Raw genomic sequence first — 12,670 nt, forward strand, 5'->3', positions numbered from 1 at the left:
CATAATGATGAGTGATGAGGGGGTGTTTCAGACATAATGATTAGTGATGAGGGGTGTTTCAGACATAATGATTAGTGATGAGGGGTGTTTCAGACATAATGATTAGTGATGAGGGTGTTTCAGACATAATGAATGATGAGGTAGTTTGACATAATGATTAGTGATGAGGTGTTTCAGACATAATGATTAGTGATGAGAGGTGTTTCAGACATAATGAGTGATGAGGTGTTTCAGACATAATGATGAGTGATGAGAGGTGTTTCAGACATAATGATGAGTGATGAGGTGTTTCAGACATAATGATGAGTGATGAGAGGTGTTTGATGAGGGGTGTTTCAGACATAATGATTAGTGATGAGGTGTTTCAGACATAATGATTAGTGATGAGGTGTTTCAGACATAATGAGGAGTGATGAGGTGTTTCAGACATAATGATGAGTGATGAGGTGTTTCAGACATAATGATGAGTGATGAGGTGTTTCAGACATAATGATGAGTGATGAGAGGTGTTTCAGACATAATGATAATGATTAGTGAGTGATGAGGTGTTTCAGACATAATGATAGTGATGAGGTGTTTCAGACATAGTGATGAGGTGTTTCAGACATAATGATGAGTGATGAGGTGTTTCAGACATAATGATGAGTGATGAGAGGTGTTTCAGACATAATGATGAGTGATGAGAGGTGTTTCAGACATAATGATGAGTGATGAGGTGTTTCAGACATAATGATGAGTGATAAGGTGTTTGACATAATGATTAGTGATGAGGTGATAATGATTCAGTGATGATGAGGTGTTTCAGACATAATGATGAGTGATGATGAGGTGTTTCAGACATAATGATTAGTGATGAGGTGTTTCAGACATAATGATGAGTGATGAGGTGTTTCAGACATAATGATGAGTGATGAGGTGTTTCAGACATAATGATTAGTGATGAGGTGTTTCAGACATAATGATTAGTGATGAGGTGTTTCAGACATAATGATTAGTGATGAGTGTTTCAGACATAATGATGAGTGATGAGGTGTTTCAGACATAATGATTAGTGATGAGGGGTGTTTCAGACATAATGATTAGTGATGAGGTGTTTCAGACATAATGATGAGTGATGAGAGGTGTTTCAGACATAATGATGAGTGATGAGGTGTTTCAGACATAATGAGGAGTGATGAGACATAATGAGTGATGAGGTGTTTCAGACATAATGATTAGTGATGAGAGGTGTTTCAGACATAATGATTAGTGATGAGGTGTTTCAGACATAATGATGAGTGATGAGGTGTTTCAGACATAATGATGAGTGATGAGAGGTGTTTCAGACATAAATGATGAGTTTGATGAGAGGTGTTTCAGACATAATGATGAGTGATGAGGGGTGTTTCAGACATAATGATTAGTGATGAGGTGTTTCAGACATAATGATTAGTGATGAGAGTGTTTCAGACATAATGATTAGTGAATGATAATGATTAGTGATGAGGTGTTTCAGACATAATGATTAGTGATGAGAGGTGTTTCAGACATAATGATTAGTGATGAGGTGTTTCAGACATAATGATGAGTGATGAGGTGTTTCAGACATAATGATTAGTGATGAGTGATGGGGTGTTTCAGACATAATGATTAGTGATGAGGGGTGTTTCAGACATAATGATTAGTGATGATGAGTGATGAGGTGTGTTTCAGACATAATGATTAGTGATGAGGTGTTTCAGACATAATGATGAGTGATGAGGTGTTTCAGACATAATGATTAGTGATGAGAGGTGTTTCAGACATAATGATTAGTGATGAGGGTGTTTCAGACATAATGATGAGTGATGAGAGGTGTTTCAGACATAATGATTAGTGATGATTAGTGATGAGAGGTGTTTCAGACATAATGATGAGTGATGAGGTGTTTCATGATTAGTGATGAAGGTGTTTGACATAATGAGTGATGAGGTTGTTTCAGACATAATGATGAGTGATGAGAGGTGTTTCAGACATAATGATTAGTGATGAGGTGTTTCAGACATAATGATGAGTGATGAGGTGTTTCAGACATAATGAGTGATGAGGTGTTTCAGAGTGATGAGAGGTGTTTCAGACATAATGATTAGTGATGAGAGGTGTTTCAGACATAATGATGAGTGATGAGAGGTGTTTCAGACATAATGATGAGTGATGAGGGGTTTCAGACATAATGATTAGTGATGAGAGGTGTTTCAGACATAATGATTAGTGATGAGGTGTTTCAGACATAATGATTAGTGATGAGGTGTTTCAGACATAATGATGAGTGATGAGGTGTTTCAGACATAATGATTAGTGATGAGGTGTTTCAGACATAATGATGAGTGATGAGGTGTTTCAGACATAATGATTAGTGATGAGGTGTTTCAGACATAATGATTAGTGATGAGAGGTGTTTCAGACATAATGAGTGATGAGGTGTTTCAGACATAATGATTAGTGATGAGTGTTTTTCAGACATAATGATTAGTGATGAGGTTTTTTAGACATAATGATGAGTGATGAGGTGTTTCAGACATAATGAGGAGTGATGAGGTGTTTCAGACATAATGATGAGTGATGAGGTTTTTCAGACATAATTAGGAGTGATGAGGTGTTTCAGACATAATGATGAGTGATGAGGTGTTTCAGACATAATGATGAGTGATGAGGTGTTTCAGACATAATGATTAGTGATGAGAGGTGTTTCAGACATAATGATTAGTGATGAGGTTTTTCAGACATAATGAGGAGTGATGAGGTGTTTCAGACATAATGATGAGTGATGAGAGGTGTTTCAGACATAATGAGGAGTGATGAGAGGTGTTTCAGACATAATGATGAGTGATGAGGGGTGTTTCAGACATAATGATTAGTGATGAGGTGTTTCAGACATAATGATTAGTGATGAGAGGTGTTTCAGACATAATGATTAGTGATGAGGTGTTTCAGACATAATGATTAGTGATGAGGGGTGTTTCAGACATAATGATTAGTGATGAGGGGTGTTTCAGACATAATGATGAGTGATGAGGTGTTTCAGACATAATGATTAGTGATGAGAGGTGTTTCAGACATAATGATTAGTGATGAGGTGTTTCAGACATAATGATGAGTGATGAGGTGTTTCAGACATAATGATTAGTGATGAGAGGTGTTTCAGACATAATGATTAGTGATGAGAGGTGTTTCAGACATAATGATTAGTGATGAGAGGTGTTTCAGACATACTGAGGAGTGATGAGAGGTGTTTCAGACATAATGATTAGTGATGAGAGGTGTTTCAGACATAATGATGAGTGATGAGGTGTTTCAGACATAATGATTAGTGATGAGAGGTGTTTCAGACATAATGATGAGTGATGAGGGGGTGTTTCAGACATAATGATTAGTGATGAGGGGTGTTTCAGACATAATGATTAGTGATGAGAGGTGTTTCAGACATAATGATTAGTGATGAGAGGTGTTTCAGACATAATGAGGAGTGATGAGAGGTGTTTCAGACATAATGATTAGTGATGAGAGGTGTTTCAGACATAATGATTAGTGATGAGGTGTTTCAGACATAATGATTGGTGATGAGGTGTTTCAGACATAATGATGAGTGATGAGGTGTTTCAGACATAATGATTAGTGATGAGAGGTGTTTCAGACATAATGATGAGTGATGAGGTGTTTCAGACATAATGATTAGTGATGAGGTGTTTCAGACATAATGATTAGTGATGAGAGGTGTTTCAGACATAATGAGTGATGAGGTGTTTCAGACATAATGATTAGTGATGAGGTGTTTCAGACATAATGATTAGTGATGAGGTTTTTCAGACAATGATTAGTGATGAGGTTTTTCAGACATAATGATGAGTGATGAGGTGTTTCAGACATAATGAGGAGTGATGAGGTGTTTCAGACATAATGATGAGTGATGAGGTTTTTCAGACATAATGAGGAGTGATGAGGTGTTTCAGACATAATGATGAGTGATGAGGTGTTTCAGACATAATGATGAGTGATGAGGTGTTTCAGACATAATGATTAGTGATGAGAGGTGTTTCAGACATAATGATTAGTGATGAGGTTTTTCAGACATAATGAGGAGTGATGAGGTGTTTCAGACATAATGATGAGTGATGAGAGGTGTTTCAGACATAATGAGGAGTGATGAGAGGTGTTTCAGACATAATGATGAGTGATGAGGGGTGTTTCAGACATAATGATTAGTGATGAGGTGTTTCAGACATAATGATTAGTGATGAGAGGTGTTTCAGACATAATGATTAGTGATGAGGTGTGTCAGACATAATGATGAGTGATGAGGTGTTTCAGACATAATGATTAGTGATGAGGGGGTGTTTCAGACATAATGATTAGTGATGAGGGGTGTTTCAGACATAATGATGAGTGATGAGGTGTTTCAGACATAATGATTAGTGATGAGGTGTTTCAGACATAATGATGAGTGATAAGGTGTTTCAGACATAATGATTAGTGATGAGAGGTGTTTCAGACATAATGATTAGTGATGAGGTGTTTCAGACATAATGATTAGTGATGAGGTGTTTCAGACATAATGATTAGTGATGAGGTGTTTCAGACATAATGATGAGTGATGAGGTGTTTCAGACATAATGATTAGTGATGAGGGGGTGTTTCAGACATAATGATTAGTGATGAGGGGTGTTTCAGACATAATGATTAGTGATGAGGGGTGTTTCAGACATAATGATGAGTGATGAGGTGTTTCAGACATAATGATTAGTGATGAGAGGTGTTTCAGACATAATGAGGAGTGATGAGAGGTGTTTCAGACATAATGTTTAGTGATGAGAGGTGTTTCAGACATAATGATGAGTGATGAGAGGTGTTTCAGACATAATGAGGAGTGATGAGAGGTGTTTCAGACATAATGATGAGTGATGAGGGGTGTTTCAGACATAATGATTAGTGATGAGGTGTTTCAGACAATGATTAGTGATGAGAGGTGTTTCAGACATAATGATTAGTGATGAGGTGTTTCAGACATAATGATTAGTGATGAGGTGTTTCAGACATAATGATTAGTGATGAGGGGGTGTTTCAGACATAATGATTAGTGATGAGGGGTGTTTCAGACATAATGATTAGTGATGAGGGGTGTTTCAGACATAATGATGAGTGATGAGGTGTTTCAGACATAATGATTAGTGATGAGAGGTGTTTCAGACATAATGATTAGTGATGAGGTGTTTCAGACATAATGATGAGTGATGAGGTGTTTCAGACATAATGATTAGTGATGAGAGGTGTTTCAGACATAATGATTAGTGATGAGAGGTGTTTCAGACATAATGAGGAGTGATGAGAGGTGTTTCAGACATAATGATTAGTGATGAGAGGTGTTTCAGACATAATGATGAGTGATGAGGTGTTTCAGACATAATGATTAGTGATGAGAGGTGTTTCAGACATAATGATGAGTGATGAGGGGGTGTTTCAGACATAATGATTAGTGATGAGGGGTGTTTCAGACATAATGATGAGTGATGAGGTGTTTCAGACATAATGATTAGTGATGAGAGGTGTTTCAGACATAATGATGAGTGATGAGGTGTTTCAGACATAATGATTAGTGATGAGATGTTTCAGACATAATGATTGGTGATGAGGTGTTTCAGACATAATGATGAGTGATGAGGTGTTTCAGACATAATGATTAGTGATGAGAGGTGTTTCAGACATAATGATGAGTGATGAGGTGTTTCAGACATAATGATGAGTGATGAGGTGTTTCAGACATAATGATTAGTGATGAGGGGTGTTTCAGACATAATGATGAGTGATGAGGTGTTTCAGACATAATGATTAGTGATGAGGTGTTTCAGACATAATGATGAGTGATAAGGTGTTTCAGACATAATGATTAGTGATGAGAGGTGTTTCAGACATAATGATTAGTGATGAGGTGTTTCAGACATAATGATTAGTGATGAGGTGTTTCAGACATAATGAGGAGTGATGAGGTGTTTCAGACATAATGATGAGTGATGAGGTGTTTCAGACATAATGATTAGTGATGAGGTGTTTCAGACATAATGATTAGTGATGAGAGGTGTTTCAGACATAATGATTAGTGATGAGGTGTTTCAGACATAATGATTAGTGATGAGGTGTTTCAGACATAATGATGAGTGATGAGGTGTTTCAGACATAATGATTAGTGATGAGGGGGTGTTTCAGACATAATGATTAGTGATGAGGGGTGTTTCAGACATAATGATTAGTGATGAGGGGTGTTTCAGACATAATGATGAGTGATGAGGTGTTTCAGACATAATGATTAGTGATGAGAGGTGTTTCAGACATAATGATTAGTGATGAGAGGTGTTTCAGACATAATGAGGAGTGATGAGAGGTGTTTCAGACATAATGATTAGTGATGAGAGGTGTTTCAGACATAATGATGAGTGATGAGAGGTGTTTCAGACATAATGAGGAGTGATGAGAGGTGTTTCAGACATAATGATGAGTGATGAGGGGTGTTTCAGACATAATGATTAGTGATGAGGTGTTTCAGACAATGATTAGTGATGAGAGGTGTTTCAGACATAATGATTAGTGATGAGGTGTTTCAGACATAATGATTAGTGATGAGGTGTTTCAGACATAATGATGAGTGATGAGGTGTTTCAGACATAATGATTAGTGATGAGGGGGTGTTTCAGACATAATGATTAGTGATGAGGGGTGTTTCAGACATAATGATTAGTGATGAGGGGTGTTTCAGACATAATGATGAGTGATGAGGTGTTTCAGACATAATGAATAGTGATGAGGTGTTTCAGACATAATGATGAGTGATGAGGTGTTTCAGACATAATGATTAGTGATGAGAGGTGTTTCAGACAGAATGATTAGTGATGAGAGGTGTTTCAGACATAATGAGGAGTGATGAGGTGTTTCAGACATAATGATTAGTGATGAGAGGTGTTTCAGACATAATGATGAGTGATGAGGGGGTGTTTCAGACATAATGATTAGTGATGAGGGGTGTTTCAGACATAATGATGAGTGATGAGGTGTTTCAGACATAATGATTAGTGATGAGAGGTGTTTCAGACATAATGATTAGTGATGAGAGGTGTTTCAGACATAATGAGGAGTGATGAGAGGTGTTTCAGACATAATGATTAGTGATGAGAGGTGTTTCAGACATAATGATTAGTGATGAGGTTTTTCAGACATAATGAGGAGTGATGAGGTGTTTCAGACATAATGATGAGTGATGAGAGGTGTTTCAGACATAATGAGGAGTGATGAGAGGTGTTTCAGACATAATGATGAGTGATGAGGGGTGTTTCAGACATAATGATTAGTGATGAGGTGTTTCAGACATAATGATTAGTGATGAGAGGTGTTTCAGACATAATGATTAGTGATGAGGGGGTGTTTCAGACATAATGATTAGTGATGAGGTGTTTCAGACATAATGATGAGTGATGAGGTGTTTCAGCCATAATGATTAGTGATGAGAGGTGTTTCAGACATAATGATTAGTGATGAGAGGTGTTTCAGACATAATGAGGAGTGATGAGAGGTGTTTCAGACATAATGATTAGTGATGAGAGGTGTTTCAGACATAATGATGAGTGATGAGGTGTTTCAGACATAATGATGAGTGATGAGGTGTTTCAGACATAATGATGAGTGATGAGAGGTGTTTCAGACATAATGATGAGTGATGAGGTGTTTCAGACATAATGATGAGTGATGAGGTGTTTCAGACATAATGATGAGTGATGAGGTGTTTCAGACATAATGATTAGTGATGAGAGGTGTTTCAGACATAATGAGGAGTGATGAGAGGTGTTTCAGACATAATGAGGAGTGATGAGAGGTGTTTCAGACATAATGATGAGTGATGAGAGGTGTTTCAGACATAATGATTAGTGATGAGAGGTGTTTCAGACATAATGATTAGTGATGAGGTGTTTCAGACATAATGATGAGTGATGAGAGGTGTTTCAGACATAATGATTGGTGATGAGAGGTGTTTCAGACATAATGATGAGTGATGAGGTGTTTCAGACATAATGATTAGTGATGAGGTGTTTCAGACATAATGATTAGTGATGAGAGGTGTTTCAGACATAATGATGAGTGATGAGGTGTTTCAGACATAATGATTAGTGATGAGGTGTTTCAGACATAATGATTAGTGATGAGAGGTGTTTCAGACATAATGATGAGTGATGAGGTGTTTCAGACATAATGATGAGTGATGAGGTGTTTCAGACATAATGATTAGTGATGAGGTGTTTCAGACATAATGATTAGTGATGAGGTGTTTCAGACATAATGATTAGTGATGAGGTTTTTCAGACATAATGATTAGTGATGAGGTTTTTCAGACATAATGATGAGTGATGAGGTGTTTCAGACATAATGAGGAGTGATGAGGTGTTTCAGACATAATGATGAGTGATGAGGTGTTTCAGACATAATGATGAGTGATGAGGTGTTTCAGACATAATGATGAGTGATGAGGTGTTTCAGACATAATGATGAGTGATGAGGTTTTTCAGACATAATGAGGAGTGATGAGGTGTTTCAGACATAATGAGGAGTGATGAGGTGTTTCAGACATAATGATGAGTGATGAGGTGTTTCAGACATAATGATTAGTGATGAGAGGTGTTTCAGACATAATGATTAGTGATGAGAGGTGTTTCAGACATAATGAGGAGTGATGAGGTGTTTCAGACATAATGAGGAGTGATGAGAGGTGTTTCAGACATAATGATTAGTGATGAGGTGTTTCAGACATAATGATGAGTGATGAGGGGTGTTTCAGACATAATGATTAGTGATGAGGTGTTTCAGACATAATGATTAGTGATGAGAGGTGTTTCAGACATAATGATTAGTGATGAGGTGTTTCAGACATAATGATTAGTGATGAGGTGTTTCAGACATAATGATTAGTGATGAGGTGTTTCAGACATAATGATTAGTGATGAGGGGGTGTTTCAGACATAATGATTAGTGATGAGGGGTGTTTCAGACATAATGAGGAGTGATGAGAGGTGTTTCAGACATAATGAGGAGTGATGAGGTGTTTCAGACATAATGAGGAGTGATGAGGTGTTTCAGACATAATGATTAGTGATGAGAGGTGTTTCAGACATAATGATTAGTGATGAGGTTTTTCAGACATAATGAGGAGTGATGAGGTGTTTCAGACATAATGATTAGTGATGAGAGGTGTTTCAGACATAATGATTAGTGATGAGAGGTGTTTCAGACATAATGAGGAGTGATGAGAGGTGTTTCAGACATAATGATTAGTGATGAGAGGTGTTTCAGACATAATGATGAGTGATGAGAGGTGTTTCAGACATAATGAGGAGTGATGAGAGGTGTTTCAGACATAATGATGAGTGATGAGGGGTGTTTCAGACATAATGATTAGTGATGAGGTGTTTCAGACAATGATTAGTGATGAGAGGTGTTTCAGACATAATGATTAGTGATGAGGTGTTTCAGACATAATGATTAGTGATGAGGTGTTTCAGACATAATGATGAGTGATGAGGTGTTTCAGACATAATGATTAGTGATGAGGGGGTGTTTCAGACATAATGATTAGTGATGAGGGGTGTTTCAGACATAATGATTAGTGATGAGGGGTGTTTCAGACATAATGATGAGTGATGAGGTGTTTCAGACATAATGAATAGTGATGAGGTGTTTCAGACATAATGATGAGTGATGAGGTGTTTCAGACATAATGATTAGTGATGAGAGGTGTTTCAGACAGAATGATTAGTGATGAGAGGTGTTTCAGACATAATGAGGAGTGATGAGGTGTTTCAGACATAATGATTAGTGATGAGAGGTGTTTCAGACATAATGATAGTGATGAGGGGGTGTTTCAGACATAATGATGAGTGATGAGGGGTGTTTCAGACATAATGATGAGTGATGAGGTGTTTCAGACATAATGATTAGTGATGAGAGGTGTTTCAGACATAATGATTAGTGATGAGAGGTGTTTCAGACATAATGAGGAGTGATGAGAGGTGTTTCAGACATAATGATTAGTGATGAGAGGTGTTTCAGACATAATGATTAGTGATGAGGTTTTTCAGACATAATGAGGAGTGATGAGGTGTTTCAGACATAATGATGAGTGATGAGAGGTGTTTCAGACATAATGAGGAGTGATGAGAGGTGTTTCAGACATAATGATGAGTGATGAGGGGTGTTTCAGACATAATGATTAGTGATGAGGTGTTTCAGACATAATGATTAGTGATGAGAGGTGTTTCAGACATAATGATTAGTGATGAGGGGTGTTTCAGACATAATGATTAGTGATGAGGGGTGTTTCAGACATAATGATGAGTGATGAGGTGTTTCAGCCATAATGATTAGTGATGAGAGGTGTTTCAGACATAATGATTAGTGATGAGAGGTGTTTCAGACATAATGAGGAGTGATGAGAGGTGTTTCAGACATAATGATTAGTGATGAGAGGTGTTTCAGACATAATGATGAGTGATGAGGTGTTTCAGACATAATGATGAGTGATGAGGTGTTTCAGACATAATGATGAGTGATGAGAGGTGTTTCAGACATAATGATGAGTGATGAGGTGTTTCAGACATAATGATGAGTGATGAGGTGTTTCAGACATAATGATGAGTGATGAGGTGTTTCAGACATAATGATTAGTGATGAGAGGTGTTTCAGACATAATGAGGAGTGATGAGAGGTGTTTCAGACATAATGAGGAGTGATGAGAGGTGTTTCAGACATAATGATGAGTGATGAGAGGTGTTTCAGACATAATGATTAGTGATGAGAGGTGTTTCAGACATAATGATTAGTGATGAGGTGTTTCAGACATAATGATGAGTGATGAGAGGTGTTTCAGACATAATGATTGGTGATGAGAGGTGTTTCAGACATAATGATGAGTGATGAGGTGTTTCAGACATAATGATTAGTGATGAGGTGTTTCAGACATAATGATTAGTGATGAGAGGTGTTTCAGACATAATGATGAGTGATGAGGTGTTTCAGACATAATGATTAGTGATGAGGTGTTTCAGACATAATGATTAGTGATGAGAGGTGTTTCAGACATAATGATGAGTGATGAGGTGTTTCAGACATAATGAGGAGTGATGAGGTGTTTCAGACATAATGAGGAGTGATGAGGTGTTTCAGACATAATGATTAGTGATGAGAGGTGTTTCAGACATAATGATTAGTGATGAGGTTTTTCAGACATAATGAGGAGTGATGAGGTGTTTCAGACATAATGATGAGTGATGAGAGGTGTTTCAGACATAATGAGGAGTGATGAGAGGTGTTTCAGACATAATGATGAGTGATGAGGGGTGTTTCAGACATAATGATTAGTGATGAGGTGTTTCAGACAATGATTAGTGATGATGTTTCAGACATAATGATTAGTGATGAGGTGTTTCAGACATAATGATTAGTGATGAGGTGTTTCAGACATAATGATTAGTGATGAGGTGTTTCAGACATAATGATGAGTGATGAGGTGTTTCAGACATAATGATTAGTGATGAGGGGTGTTTCAGACATAATGATTAGTGATGAGGGTGTTTCAGACATAATGATTAGTGATGAGGGGTGTTTCAGACATAATGATGAGTGATGAGGTTTTTCAGACATAATGATTAGTGATGAGGTTTTTCAGACATAATGATGAGTGATGAGGTGTTTCAGACATAATGAGGAGTGATGAGGTGTTTCAGACATAATGATGAGTGATGAGGTGTTTCAGACATAATGATGAGTGATGAGGTGTTTCAGACATAATGATGAGTGATGAGGTGTTTCAGACATAATGATGAGTGATGAGGTTTTTCAGACATAATGAGGAGTGATGAGGTGTTTCAGACATAATGAGGAGTGATGAGGTGTTTCAGACATAATGATGAGTGATGAGGTGTTTCAGACATAATGATTAGTGATGAGAGGTGTTTCAGACATAATGATTAGTGATGAGAGGTGTTTCAGACATAATGAGGAGTGATGAGGTGTTTCAGACATAATGAGGAGTGATGAGAGGTGTTTCAGACATAATGAGGAGTGATGAGAGGTGTTTCAGACATAATGATGAGTGATGAGGGGTGTTTCAGACATAATGATTAGTGATGAGGTGTTTCAGACATAATGATTAGTGATGAGGTGTTTCAGACATAATGATTAGTGATGAGGTGTTTCAGACATAATGATTAGTGATGAGGTGTTTCAGACATAATGATTAGTGATGAGGTGTTTCAGACATAATGATGAGTGATGAGGTGTTTCAGACATAATGATTAGTGATGAGGGGGTGTTTCAGACATAATGATTAGTGATGAGGGGTGTTTCAGACATAATGAGGAGTGATGAGAGGTGTTTCAGACATAATGAGGAGTGATGAGGTGTTTCAGACATAATGAGGAGTGATGAGGTGTTTCAGACATAATGATTAGTGATGAGAGGTGTTTCAGACATAATGATTAGTGATGAGGTTTTTCAGACATAATGAGGAGTGATGAGGTGTTTCAGACATAATGATGAGTGATGAGAGGTGTTTCAGACATAATGAGGAGTGATGAGAGGTGTTTCAGACATAATGATGAGTGATGAGGGGTGTTTCAGACAT

The sequence above is a fragment of the Oncorhynchus nerka genome, linkage group LG1 (genome assembly GCF_034236695.1).
Source record: "Oncorhynchus nerka isolate Pitt River linkage group LG1, Oner_Uvic_2.0, whole genome shotgun sequence".
NCBI lineage: Eukaryota > Metazoa > Chordata > Actinopteri > Salmoniformes > Salmonidae > Oncorhynchus > Oncorhynchus nerka.